This window comes from Magnolia sinica, chromosome 3 (assembly GCF_029962835.1).
Source record: "Magnolia sinica isolate HGM2019 chromosome 3, MsV1, whole genome shotgun sequence".
Classification (NCBI taxonomy): Eukaryota; Viridiplantae; Streptophyta; class Magnoliopsida; order Magnoliales; family Magnoliaceae; genus Magnolia; species Magnolia sinica.
This window is the reverse complement of record NC_080575.1, coordinates 111009662-111024593: the sequence shown is the minus strand read 5'-3', so window position 1 is coordinate 111024593 and position 14932 is coordinate 111009662.

The following is a 14932-nucleotide window of genomic DNA, read 5'->3' as shown; positions in this document are numbered from 1 at the left end:
CAATCCATTCAAAAGTTTCGCCCTTTAAAGATATCCCCAGGTCCTGCAATAATCATCATATCCAAGACACAGGTAATCAGAAGGGAGGGAACAGATGGGATGGGGCCATTGTTTGTGGGGCCCATAATAATTTGTATATGCCATCCAATCCACTCACAATACAAGCCCCATCATGATTAATGGGAAACAAAAGATAACCTACTCTGAAAGTCAGGTGGGCCACACCACGTGATTTTATAGGTTCAAAGCATGATTTTATATCTTATGGCCCACCTGGTTCTCAATCAGGTTGATTTTTTAGGATGAAAGGAGAACATGAAGAGGGCACGCATGATGGATGGATTGGATGTCATGAATATGCAAACAGCTAGACTAAGCTTACTGTAAAAACGTGGTCCAGTATACACTCTCAATTCCTAAAAATAAGTTAAAATATTTCCTTATTGTAAGATACTTTCTCAAGTCATTTACAAAATAGTATAATTGAATGACGTATGCGACTGTGTACTCAACTAACCTACCAAACCTTTGTAGCTTTGCTAAGAGTTCACGCGTGTGCAATAAAGCTAATGTACGCATCACACATGTGCCAGCATGCTATTTATGTGCGAGATCCAATCCATCCATCAGATTTGTCCTACCTATTTTCTATTTCCAAAAATAAATCGGTCGATCGACTCAGAATGTGGGCCCCAGTACCGGAAACAGGTTCTTGGGTTAGAAAATTTCAGATTAGTTTTCAGGAAGATGCATTTGTTTCAAAATCTGTGGCCCACCTGACCAGTGGATCAATTTGATTCTTGGTTAGCCATCAGTATAGGCTAGGATTCCTTTCTGATGGCTGGATTGGATCTTTGGACCTATCATGCCATTCAGGCACGTGTGGCACGTACGTGACTTTTCACACCAGGGTCTGCGCTCAACAAAGCTCCTCCAAAATACAATGAAATAGTCCTTGACATCCACCCAAAGATCCGTCCAGCCATGTGGATGGACTGTGGTGATGAGGCCCAGTAATAGGATCCATCGTTCGATCATACCTAATGTGGATGGACCATGATGTAAAAGTCTCCTTACCAGGACATTCGTAACCTTTTCATTTGTGTCATGAAAATAGACGGTGGATATGCACCAAGATCTAATAACCTGGAATAAAGACCGAGTTTGAGGCCCCATGTGCTTAGAAAATGAGGAGTTAATTTATTTATACTCTGGCAGGAAACTTGATACTTAGGCATTCAGATATTGTACATGAAGCCTACACCAACTGAAATTAAAACCAGACTAAATTGTGGGGCCCATTGTCACATTAGATTAGTTGAACCATCCTAACCTCTTATTAACTCATGCTCGTTTGTTGAAGACATACTAACCATTGGATGTTTTCTTTTTATCCGTCCAAAAAATTCCTATGGTGTGGAGCACTTGAGTCTTGGATTTATCAGAGTTTTTGGGCGCAGGGCACAAACTTATGAACGGAGTGGATGTCACACGGAAATCACAGTGGGCCCATTCTGCAGGGGCTCCCTGCAAACTTGCTTTGTAGAAAATTCAGGTCAAGAGCTTCCCGGGAGCTTTCTAGAAGACCATGATTAGGAAAGGCGTTGATGGCCCAGACGTACGTCACATGTGAAGGACCGTCTATTTCTTCTTACATCCGTTTCCAAGCCATCCTTATCCATGGACGTAATCATTCACGTCGGCCAACTAAGTATTATTGTACGTTGGCATATGTACCGAGACTGCAATACCCGTGCATATACATACAGTTGGGATATACGGACCGACTGCTGCTGCAGTCGACATGTTGCATCCAAACATTTAGGGCCGGTTTGATTTTTGAAGTAAATGAGAATTACGGTAGATAAGTAATAATTACTTACCAGGTAATTCCATCGTGTAGATTTTTAGCGTTAAAATCGAGGATAGCTGCCAAATAAATATAGGGCCCACTGTGATGTACGCGATGTATCAACACCGTTCATTCATCCTGTACGTCAGCCTCATTTAGGCCATAACCCGAAAATGAAGGAGATCCAAAGCTCCAGTGGACCACACCACAGGAAACGGTAGAAATTTAATGTCTGCTGTATAAAAAATTTTGTGGCCCTTAGAAATTTTGGCTGAAGCTAATATCTATGTTTATCCCTCATCAATGTTTTTATGACCTTATGAACAGGTTAGATGACAAATAGACATTAATGTGGGCTCCATAAACAAAATAACTTTTAATGGCGGACGTTTAAGGCCACTGTTTCCTGTTATATGAGCCACTTGAGCATTGCATTTGTCTCAATTTTGGACTTAGACCCTAAAATCTTCTGATAAAACAAATGGACGGTGTGGATATGTCATGTACATCATAGTGAGGTCCACAAATGTAAGTCAACTTTTTCGACCAATTTTCGAGGTGAAAATGCATTTGAAATTTCAAATCGGGGAAAAGGTAATAATAATCTTTTTCAAGGGTATTTCCGTATTCCCTCAAAATCAAACAGGCTCTTGGGATAATTATTACCATGTCACTTGTTTGAAAATCCTTTGAGAATCCACCACACTTTTTACTTCTGAAACCGCTTTTAAAAAGCTATTTTAAATTTGTGGACCCCAAGGTGATGTATATGATAAATCCATTCCATCCAGTCATTTTAACACAATATTTTAAGACTTGGGCCGAAAAATAAGGCAGATTGAATACTCAAATGGCCCACACCAAAAGAAACAGTAGGCTTGAGAGGTTTTTAATGGTAAGTGTTTGATTCCCTTTTTCTAGTGGCGTGGTCCACTTGAGCTTTTGATATGCCTCGTTTTTTTGCTCATGCCATAAATTCATCAGGCATAATAGATTAACGGTATGGATAAGTGATACGCATCACGATGGGACCCACAAATATGTTATAGCGTTCTTGGTTTTTGCATGTTGTCAAATCAAACATCAGAAAAAGTGAGATAAATACAGGGGAAATGATTATTACATATTTTCACAGTATTTCACTCTGTTTTTCAATTCATAGGGAAATACTGTGAAAATATGTAATAATTATTTTCTTTGTATTTACCTCACTTTTTTCGATGTTTGATTTGACAATATGCATGTTTGACACGAAAATCGAGAACACCATTACATATTCGTGGGTCCTACCATGATGCATTTCGCTTATTCACATCGTTTATCTATTATGCCTGATGAATTTATGACATGAGCCAAAAAACGAGATATATCGAAAGCTCAAGTGGACCATGCCACTAGAAAAAATCAAATACTTACCATTAAAAACCTCTCAAACCCACTGTTTCTTTTGGTATGGGTCATTTGAGTGTTCAATCTGCCTCATTTTTTAACTTATGCCTTAAAATATTGTGTTAAAAGGACTGGATGTAATGGATTTATCATATAAATTACCTTGGGGTTCAAAATTTTAAAATAACTCTTTTAAACCGGTTTCTAAGATAAAAAGTACAGAGGATTTTTGAACGGGTGAAATGATAATAATTACTCATTTCACGAATATTTACACAGCCATTGAAAATCAAACACGCCCTTAGGATTTAAGGGGGTTACATTTTTTTGTTTTTGCTAGCTTGTTAGAAGACTCTATTTTCAATTCACACTTCACCGTTAGCCACCTCAGCTGGGATTGATACCAAGACCTATTGTTGAAATGAGGTATCTTTCACTTAAAGTGTACAACTTGAGCTATGGATCAGGGTGTATTTAGGAGGGTTGCTTGAGTACATCTTATGGGAGTAACGGTTATATTAGTATGTTTGATTTTTTAATTTATTGGTAAATACCCAATAAATAAGTAATAATTATTTTGCATTTACAACATTTTCTTTGGTGCTTGATTTGATTACCTACTTTTTCGGACACAAAAACTGAAAACATTGCAAAATATGCATCGGTTCCATTGTGATGCATTTCACTTATCTATACCATTCATCCATTATGCCAGCTGAATTTATGGCATGAGACAAAAAAAAGGCATATCTAAAACTCAAGTGGACTACACCATACAAAAAAGGGAGTCAAACACTTATCATTAAAAACTTCTTGGGGTCACTATTTCTTTTTGTGTAGGCCACTTCGGGTGTCGGATCTACTTCATTTTTTGTCTCATGCTTCAAAATATTGTGATAAAATGGATGGATAGAATGGATATATCATATACCTCACTGTTGGGTCCAAAAAATTAAACTAGTTCTTTTGAGTCGGTTTCTAAGGTAGAAAATGGGATGAATTTTCATACAGTGAAATGGTAATAATTATTCATTCATCGAGTATTTAAAGGTGATGTTTACGTGAAATCCATCTTGACCAAGTGGGGTCATCCTTTATTACGCCCAAGAACAAAAAATCTACCATGTCTATGATTCAAGCAAACTGTGCAGGGCGATATCACATTCTAAACCATTTCCCTTTGTGTAGCCCACCAGAACCACAAATGGGTCATTTCTTGGGAATGAGCCAAAATTTTTGTGCATCATTAGGATGGAGTAAATTTCATATAGTTATCTCAATGGGTCTCGTTAAACTCCTTTGGCATGGCCCACATAAATTACAAACCAATCAAAACCTTATGTCTAATGTGAGATTATACATCTAATGGTCGAAGTGGTCACATACACATTACGATGGCCTCCTTAAAAAAATCTATGGTGGGCATGCCTCTCTTTATTATTATAGTAGATATAAAAAAGGAATTTTATTGACCTAACCTATCATGATGTATGGGTAAGATTCACTCTAATTGGCCATAAGATATGTTATTCTCCAATAGGCTTATGATTGGAAAAAATCTTGCTACATGTGATTCAATCAAGTCACACCAAAGAAAATAACCGGAAGAGTGATGTTCACCCTTGATTTTTATAGGGCCCATAAAGATGATAGTATAAAATTCACTTTAACCATTAAATGAGACACTAAAAATCTAAGCTTGAGATCCAAAATTAGGTCCTTCTAAATTTAGGTAAGTCACACTAAGGGCCCCTTTGGCCGGACCGATCCCACAGTTTTAGGAGGGATGGGATCGCGTTATCCCGGGATATGCATGGCGAGCCAAACAGAGCAATCCCATGGATCGTAAAACAATCCACTGGCACCACCATCATTACCTTAAAGTTGATCCCATCCCTTGATCGGACGGATTGGAAAGTAAAATCCCAGGATATGCTGGGCATGCCAAATAGACCCACTGAACTTGTTCCGGGATATAGCAATCCCATGGGTCACCACCATCATTGCCTTAAAATCCATCCCATCCCTCATAGTCCCATGGGATTTGCCCGGCCAAACAGGCCCTAAGGAAAATAGCTTAAATAATTAGCATTTCTTTCTATGCTGTTTTGAAATGTATGGTACACCTAAATCTTGAATGGGGCTAATTTTAATTTTTTTTGGGCCTCAGGAGTTCTAACATGGGTGATGTAATGGCCCCGTGAACTGCACATAAGCGTCATAGTGGAGCCCACATAAGCCACCGGCCTATCTCATGTGACCTAAGATACGTTAATGATAATTACTTATTAGTGTAGCTTATTAAAAATCTTTTTGAAAAACGGTAGTAAATGATTAGCACGAAAACAAGCCATGTCCAGACATTAGGTGGGCCACACCATTGGAAACAATGGATAACCGACTGTCTAGCTTAACACGCAGGTATGGCCAACTTAGAGAGCTTATTCCCTTTGAGTTGAAATCAAATGAATCTTGGCCGTGCGAAAGTTTGCAGGCAGGTATTGAATGGGGGAGAAGCTTCGATAGGTTCCGCGGATCCACCGAGGTGGGTGGATCCTTGACTGTGGGGTCCACCTTGATGTATATCAAGTACATCCATTTGTACATATCATTTCATGTCATGGTCCAAAAAATTAAGTAGATCCACATCTTAAGTGGACGACACCACGGGAAACAGTGGTTATTGTCAATTAAAAATTTCTATGGGCTACGAAAGTTTTGGATCAAGCTGATATTTGATTGGTCCAAAGAATTTTTCAATGGTGAGTATTTAATCCCCACTAGTTCCTCTGGTGTGGTCCACCTAAGATTGGATCTGCTTCATTTTTTATTCAGTAATGTAAAATGAGCTTTCAACATGGATGGACGGAACGGATCTAAGTAAAATACATTTTGTTTGGCCCCGCCCAATTGAATGACCTTCACTTTGGTGGCACGCGAAAGCACCATGGGCTTGATTTGGCCGGTAGATGGCTGTAATGAATTGATACAGTGACTTTCGAGGAAAGTACCTTTCATTCCTCGTGTGGAGTTAAAATCTAGTCTCCTTTTCAGAAAATAATAATAATAATAGAAAAAAGAAATTTGCCCTTTACCCCACATTTATCCCGTACGCTGACAGGTCATCCATGTGCACGTGTCAGAACTTTATGTGGTGGAATTATTTTTTGAATAAAAGATCAGAGGGGATTCGCTCGAATCCATTTTGAAGATACGCTTAGAGATAAATATAAAGAAGTGTATTAAGTGCTAGGTATCTGATCCATTCATCAGGTAGTCAATCCTTTAATTATTGACCATAGATCAATAAGGTCACTCATTACATAGGATCTATGTAAACCATTGATTATCTCTTAACGTGTGATGTGGCCCACCTGATGAGTGGGAAGATCTCAACTTTGTTCTTGGCACAGAGTCCATGGTCATTATCTCCACCAACCTGGCGGATGGCTTGATATATCTAATAGTGTTGCGAATCGCGTCTTTCGTCTCTTCTAACGCGAATCGCCACAGCAGTTGCGGATTATCACATGCCTCGAGATTCACGGGGTCTCCCCACGAGATTGGGAGCGGATTAGGTACGGCCCTTGCCACACCACCACAGTGCGGCCCTACCTTTGGGGCCCATATTGATGTATTTGTTAAATCCACTCCGTCCATTAGTTTTTTAAATCATTTTAAATCATTTTATAAAAATTAAAAGAACCAGATCAAAGTATTAGGTGGGCCATCCATAGGAAACAGTGGATATCAACAATTTATAAATTTTTGTGGGCCACAAAAGTTTTGGATCATTCTGAAATTTGTTTTTTACCTTTATAAATATTTATTTGAACTTATGAAAAGGTCGGATGGAAGATAAAAATTATGTAAAAATTAATGTGTGCCCTGGGAAATTTTTAATGGTGCTTGTTTAATCACCACTTTTTCATGTGTCATGGTCCACCTAAGATTTGGATTATATAATTTTTATAATCAAAAAATTATCTGGAAATCGGATGGACAGTGTGGATATACAACACACACAGCAAGGTGGGCTCCACAGTAAGGACCGCACTGTGATAGGTAAGGCTGAGGTAGCACCTAATCCGCTCCCACCCACCACGTGACAGCTGCCCGCAGAAAGGTCGCTAACAACTCCAGACTTAATATACGATACACGGAAAGAGGCTCTGCAGAGAGTGACGCCCGTTTTCAATTCTTAAACGTGGATGATGTTTTCTTAATCCAGACCATTGGTCTGCTCCATCCCACCGTGGATGGACGGATTAAAAAAAATTTACTCCATGGAGATATCGTAGGCTTCCGATCTGTAGCTTATAAATAGACCATTAAGAAAAATAAAAATGGTCCACCATTCTTTCCAAAACTGTCTGAAATATTTGTGGCTTGCATCTTTCAACATGAGATATTTCTCAGTATTGTTCGCTACACCATAGGTCGTTACACCGTGGCGTGTTTGGGGCGGTGGGATTAGAAAGGATTAGGTGAGATGGAATTCGAAAAACAAAAATGTTACCATGGCAGGATTGTTCCCTGTTGCCGTTTCGTTAGATTAATTTCATGTTTTGTCGGTGGGTACATTGAATGGATACACCCACCATCATTACTGAGAATAACACAAGTGTTATATCTAATCCGTTCATTTGTTTTGTAACCTCATTTTATGGCATGGGCGTAAAAATGAGGTAGATCCAAAACTTATGTGGCTCTAAAGAAGTTTTCAATGGTAAGTATTCAATCCTAATTGCTTTCTATGGTGGGGTCCACTTGAGCTTTAGATTTACCTGATTTTTTGGCTCATGCTCTAAAATAATCTCTAAAAATGGGTGGACGGTGTGGATATAGCCCACACATCAAGATGGGACCTACACAACTTGCTAAAATTAAGTGAAATTGGCACGGACCCAATGCAATTCCATATATTCTGATTCCAAGCTTTTCCATTCTTCCCCACCATGGAGTGAAATTAGCACATGACCGGATCAATCCCATCCCATCTAATCCCTTCTAATCCCATTGCCCAGAGGGCGTGTTTGGCCTGACGGATTGGAAGGGATTGAACACTATTAGGATGGATTGCATCACTTTCAAGGTACTGTTGGCTGCGTTAGTAGATTGCTGTACGATCCATGGTAGATTGCTGTATGATCCATGGGATTGCTATATCTCGCGATTAGATGATCGAGTCTGTTTGGCCCACCCGTCTAATCTGGAGATTGCACCTTCCAATTCTTTCCAATCCATCGAACCAAACACGTCCAAGGTATAATTGAATGGGATTAGAGTGGATTTGATGAATTTTAAAATTATGGTGGTGATGCTAGTGGATTGTCGGGGATTGCTATATCCAGGGATCAGAATCCCGCGTCTATTTGGCACGCCCGGCCAATCTTGGGATTTACCTTCCAATCCCTTCCAATCCACCAAATAGGCCCCTAGCGATCTGAATTACTGCAGTATGACTGCACAATAAACCAGCGGTCTTGATTGCACATGAGCCAAACAGGTAGCTTAAATTAAACCTTTAAAATAAAAGGTTCCAGTCTACATGCACCGTAAATCCCGAAAATTACAGTGATTGATTTTCAAATTAGCTGATTGGTGAGATTTAGTTGACGGTTTAGATGAAAAAAGGTTAACAGTCTTAATTCAAAAAAAATAAAAAATAAAATAGCAAATTCCTTGCTCAAAGGTAACGGTCATTACATCCATCTTTCTTTTGAAAGATTGCCTGTCTATAATGGATCGTACAATTTGGACAGTTTAATTTGAGTTGATATATATCAATGGATAACAAGAAACTACACCATGGAAAAGGAACTGTAGCTTATTTTTATCATCAACAGTAACATGAATCTATGGTAAAGTTGAGAGATATGTAGAGATTTTTAAGAGATCTTAATAAATACATACCTTAATAAAAATAAAAAATAAAAATGCTTTGAAATTTAATGCCTTTTTAAACTCAACGCACTCTTAAAGGAATAATTTAAATTTGAAAAGTATAAATTTATATCAAAGCAAAAATAAATAAAAAAATAAATAAATTTAATGGTAATATGTTAACGAAATGAGTAGCAAGGTGTGACCAAACACTTTTAAAGATTTTTGAGATATAAATTATTGATACTTTTTATTATTGTAAATGATTTAATGACAATTTTGGCAGTTGAGATTTTAATTATTATTCTATTTAGTTGATATATATTTTTAATGGTTAGAAGTTCAATCATTACTCTTTTAATAATTGTATATATTTTTAATAAAGAAAAAAAAATTAATTTAAGAAAAATTATAATAATATTGGATCTAAAAGCCCAACAAAATATTAAGCTTAATATAAAAAAAAAATACTTACAAATAAATAAAATAAAATAAACCCGCATCTTGTTAAATGGCCTTGTACAAGATAGATATATCATCCAAGTTGTATAGAGGGGATGATAGATGGTTCTTGACTATTGTCAGAAAATATCCTATGTGCATAGGATCAATGCATTCTCAAAACACTAAAACAAGACATCTTAGGCAATAAGACGTAGATATGCATATCGATTAATGCAAACTAGAGAACCAAAATATTACTAGGTAGAGAAACGATTAGGCGACACATCAATAATAGGTAGAAAAGGTTGCTTCTAAGATTACTAGATCTGGTACCACACATGCATGGAGGACGGCTACTGATGGTAATTATGAATTGCACGAGGTGTAAAAGAAGATGAATGGCCAAGATCAGGGCCAGAATCATGGCCCTGATATAGATAGGTTCATGGGATGCAGCGGCAGCTGTTCTTAGACGGAGTTGATGTTGTATTAATGGCTGCATCACAGTGGTTTGCAGCAGAATCAGTGGCAGTAACGGAGATTGGGACGGCACAGGAAATTGAAGATGACCATCTACTGAGATTGGAGATGATCGTTCTGTTCCAATCTGCGAATCTAATAGAAGATGGTGCTGATTATAGACGGCTAAGATCGAACAAGTTGGAAATGGGTTTATGGGATCGTAGGCAGCGGTTGAACTGTAAAAGAAATGGTCTACGTAGAACAAAGATGGTGATTTATGACTTCAAAAGGATCAAGGAGATGTGATTTATAGTTGTGATGATGAATAGGTCGATGACCCTTTATAATACCATGTTAAACCATAAAAAATTATAGTGTGAAATCTGTAACTTATTTATTTCATTGATGATAAAAGAATATATATATATATATATATAAAAAAAAAAAAATTTTAACACACACACACATACCACCACACACTCACGACATTATTTTCGCACCCTGAACCAGGTGTTGAAACTCGTCAGAGTCTACCACTGGAGTAAGAGTAAGGACCCAGGTAAAAGAAATATATAAAAGATATGGAATACCTATAAAAGATCTGTGTTAGCATGCACGGCTTATATAATTTTTTTTGTGCTTTGCCCGATTATCAAATAATTCCATTCCCTTCTTCTTCTTTTTTTTTTTTTTTTTTTTTTTTTTTTACTTTTTCTAACTTTAAGTTATGTTAGTGTACATTAATCCAAAATAGAGGAAACTTAGTCAAATACCTATATTTATTATAATTGCAATGATCTGCCTATTAATTATCTAATTACATTTATACCATAAAAATCTTATGACTTTATTTTATACACTCACTCAAAAAGTCATCAAAATAGTTCATTTAAATGACCAAAATGCCCATCACTAAAATACTTTTTTTAAATCTATAAATACTTTTGAATGGGGCCCTACTACATTATGAGTAGCTTGGAGGATGCCGGGCCTGGCATCCATCCTATCTATCAAGTTTCCCTCGGCATTTTCTTTATGGATCCTTAAAAACAATCCGAATTTTAGAAATCAATCCAATACGAGTCTAGGTGAGTGAATCCATGAGGAATATTGGTGTATAATCATGCTTAAAACATTTAAATTTATACTATGTAGCCCACGTGAGTGTTGAAATGCTCTATTTTTGGGTTGTCCCTTCATCCTGGTAAGGGGCTTCTATCAAGTAGATTGGATGGCTTATATACTAAAGATGGACCCCACACACAATTTAGACCATTTTAATGATGGGTAAGCTGCTATTTAATTTGGATACATGACTACACGAGTAACAAATTGTCTGATTTCATTTAAACATGTGTGAGTATATATATGTCGGGCATGATAAGACTCATCATCGACTCAAAACGAACCAAACACCTCATGACCGCAAGTATCAAAATAGCTAGAGTAATATTAGATTTGTGAATATTGACCTGACTACCCATCATCAATTGACAAGCTAATTAGACGATTTGTTAAGGGGAGAGTCATTCAGATGAATTCTTTTTGCCTTAAAGGCAAAAACTTTTATTTTAACAATGATAGTTGGATCACGTTTGTTTCACAAAAATAATGAAAGAAAGTAAAACATGAATTAATATGCTTAATGCCAATGTTATTAACTTGAAAGATGATTCAGTACAAACGGTATATAAAAGTAAATAAAGTAAGAAAAGTTACTGGTGATGATCCGAATGGTTGAAACAGTCATGGACTAAATGATCTTTCAAACCTCGATGGTCGTGAGACAATGGTGTAGAGACTCCGATGCTTGTGAGACCGTTGCAATTTTGTTTATCATAATGCGACCAAAAAATCACCAAGTATTTAAGGATTTAGAGAGCATCAAACGACGGAGTTTTGAATTTTTAGCGAACTAAACCAACTTACTGCAGTAATGCACAATACAAAAGTTAAAACTAAACTAAGCTACGATGATCTGTTCAGATTTACTACAGCATGATATTGGATCTTTTCATGCTACATGTGTAATGGCAATATCAGGACCGTACATCTAATGGACTCTATCATGGATGGCTTACGTTTTTGAGTGTAACAAGTAATGAACTTTTCTGCCTACCATTTTTCTTCATCTTACCCATCTACCATTTGACATTTAACTACTTTAGTTTTACACGGTAGATTTGAAGGCCACTGATTGGTGGTTAAGATAATTCGATCCATGCCTATTTTGAACATTTTCTATCCATAGTCGGTTAGATGAACGGTGTAAATGATAAATCACCCTGGGACGTGTATTGCGATGAGGTGGCTTGGACGGTAATCCTTGGCTGTGTTGTGTGTGTGACACCCGCATTCATCATGTTTGCATCTAGATGCTAGGCCATAGCACCAAAAATCATCTAGATAAATGAATTAGGTGGGCCACCCCACAGTGAACAATAGACCATACGTTGTGCATGGGGCCCCACCATGTTATTTGTATTCCATCTAAACGGCTAATCAGGTGAGATCCATGATGATGAATAGTGTAAAAAAACTAGGCTAATCCCAAACTCAGATGGGCCATACCACGTGAATATGGTGGTTTTAGGTATGATTTTACCATTTTCCCATGTTATGGAACACCCAAGTTTTGTATTGGGCATATTTTTAAGATTTACATTGAAAATGAAAAGGAGCCATTGATGGATGGAGCAGATTTGTCAAGCCCAACAGCTTGGGCTCTAAAGAGCTTAGGTGTTACACACACTCGGTACAATAGGTGATGCATAGGGGTGTACATGAACTGAGCTAGCTCAGTTAGCTCGCTCGACTCGACTCAAAAAAGCTCGATTCAAAGCTGAGGTCAAGCCAAGTCGAGCTGTTTTTTTGAGCTTGAAAATGAGTTCGAGCCGAGTTTGAGCATGTCCAGCTCGACTCAACTCATATCGAATCCAGCTCGGATCGATCCAATTCGGTGACTCGATTACTTTGCCATTAATGTTGCTCACCATGTGTTTGATAAAATGATTCAACAAAGTGTGGCCGATGGCAAGAAAGGTATGTACATGAAACAAATACCTTTTTTTTCTTGGATTTTCTTGGTTTTTATATTGTTTAGAAGGTGTTTGATAAAATACATATAAAACCATTGCTTCTGTTTCATATACAAAGGTATTTTGAAGGTGTAGTCTAGGTGTTTGTGGAAATGCTTCAATGGTGAACTCAGCTCGATCTTGGCTCGAGCTGGCCTGAGCTGCTGACCGAACCAATCCAAGTTGGCCAGCTAGGCTCGAGGACCAAGTTGAGCTGAGTTCAAGCTGAGGTCAGCCAGTGGCCAAGCCAAGTTGAGTTGAGGCCAGCTCGACTTGGTTCGACTCTATGTACACCCCTAGTGATGCATATGGTTCGGACAAAACCTTTGACTAATTCCCATACTCAAACATCTCATCATAGCAAGCAAATGAAAATACATGATATGGAAAGAAAATAATTAAGAAAAATCTAACTACAAAAGAACATATGATATACGTGGTTTACCATATTTATCACAAATCTGGTAAAAAAATAATTGACTGTAGCAATGAAAAATTACAAAGAACAAAATTTAGTGTACATTATCGAAGAACACAATAAAATTCCTTTGAATCCAAGCTTAAAAAGAAAAACCTTCTACTGTTACTTATGCTAGTAATAAATCGTAGCATCTTAAATATCTTGAAAAGAAGATCTTGGAATACCTTCCGAGAAAATTTTGAAATCTTCAATCTAGCTCTTAAGAAGAAAATTTTCCTATTAAAACTCTCTTAACTTATTCTTTAAAAAAATACTTTTACATTCATAATTCCACATTTTTGCCTAACAAAACTTATCCTAAAAGCTTTATTTTCAAAAGTAAAATACTAAAAATAATTTCTAAAGATCTACAAACATTCGGGCCTTGCTTACTTATATGTAATACAAATTAAACGTGCTTAAAAAGGTAATTAAAATTATAGTGATTTTAGTGTCACTATTTTAACATATAAGCTGCTACATGTTCTCCTTTATCATTTCTAATGACTCTGGAACCACAGTGACCGTCAACTCCATCAAAGGTAAGCTTGATGGCTTCTAGCTTGAGCAGGCTCCAGCCGTTGATTGGGAGTGGTGATGGGATGTTGGCCCAAACCTTCCTAAATGACTGATTCTTGAAAGTGGGTGTTTGGAGAATGTCTTGCAAAATTCTTCAGCTAGGTATTTTGGTTTGGTCCATGGATAGAAGGGAAAACTGCATGACAGAACTTTGTTATAACCCCTGGGATTAGAGAAGTTGGTCCATTGAGTTAGGGCTAACTTGGGGCTGGCTATCCATTCATACTTTTTGGTTCATCATACATCTAAACGACGAATAATTTGGACAGTTTATTTGAATTTCTTGCGCGCCAAGTTTGCAATTTTCAAGTAATTTCTAGGTGCATGTGTATTATCTGTACTACTCTGCCAGAGTATGCAGGCATATTTCCATCTGGCTGAGTTACCATACTTCAGTCCTTCTGAGTTGAGACAGGCAAACAAACAAATGCACGTTACGTTGTACGGTGGGTGGTCCCTGTCTAACCTTATAATAAAATGGCAGAAGAGGACCTTCCAAAGACTAAAGATTTTACCTTGCCTCCTAAATTATTGGACTGATATCTTTGTGGACGGCAATCTCTCCCATTCCTTTTGTACTCAGAGAGGGTAAAACTATGGGGCCCACCATATTGAAATCAAATCCTTTCAACACTATGGCCCTTGATTTTAGATGATGTCTCAAAAACTATACTTGCAAGGTCGAACACCTAAATTAATTCCCATCTATGTTCTACCATTTTTATTTTTATTTTTTATTTATTAAATCTTGAGAAATACTTCAATCCTTTGGCAGTGTAACAG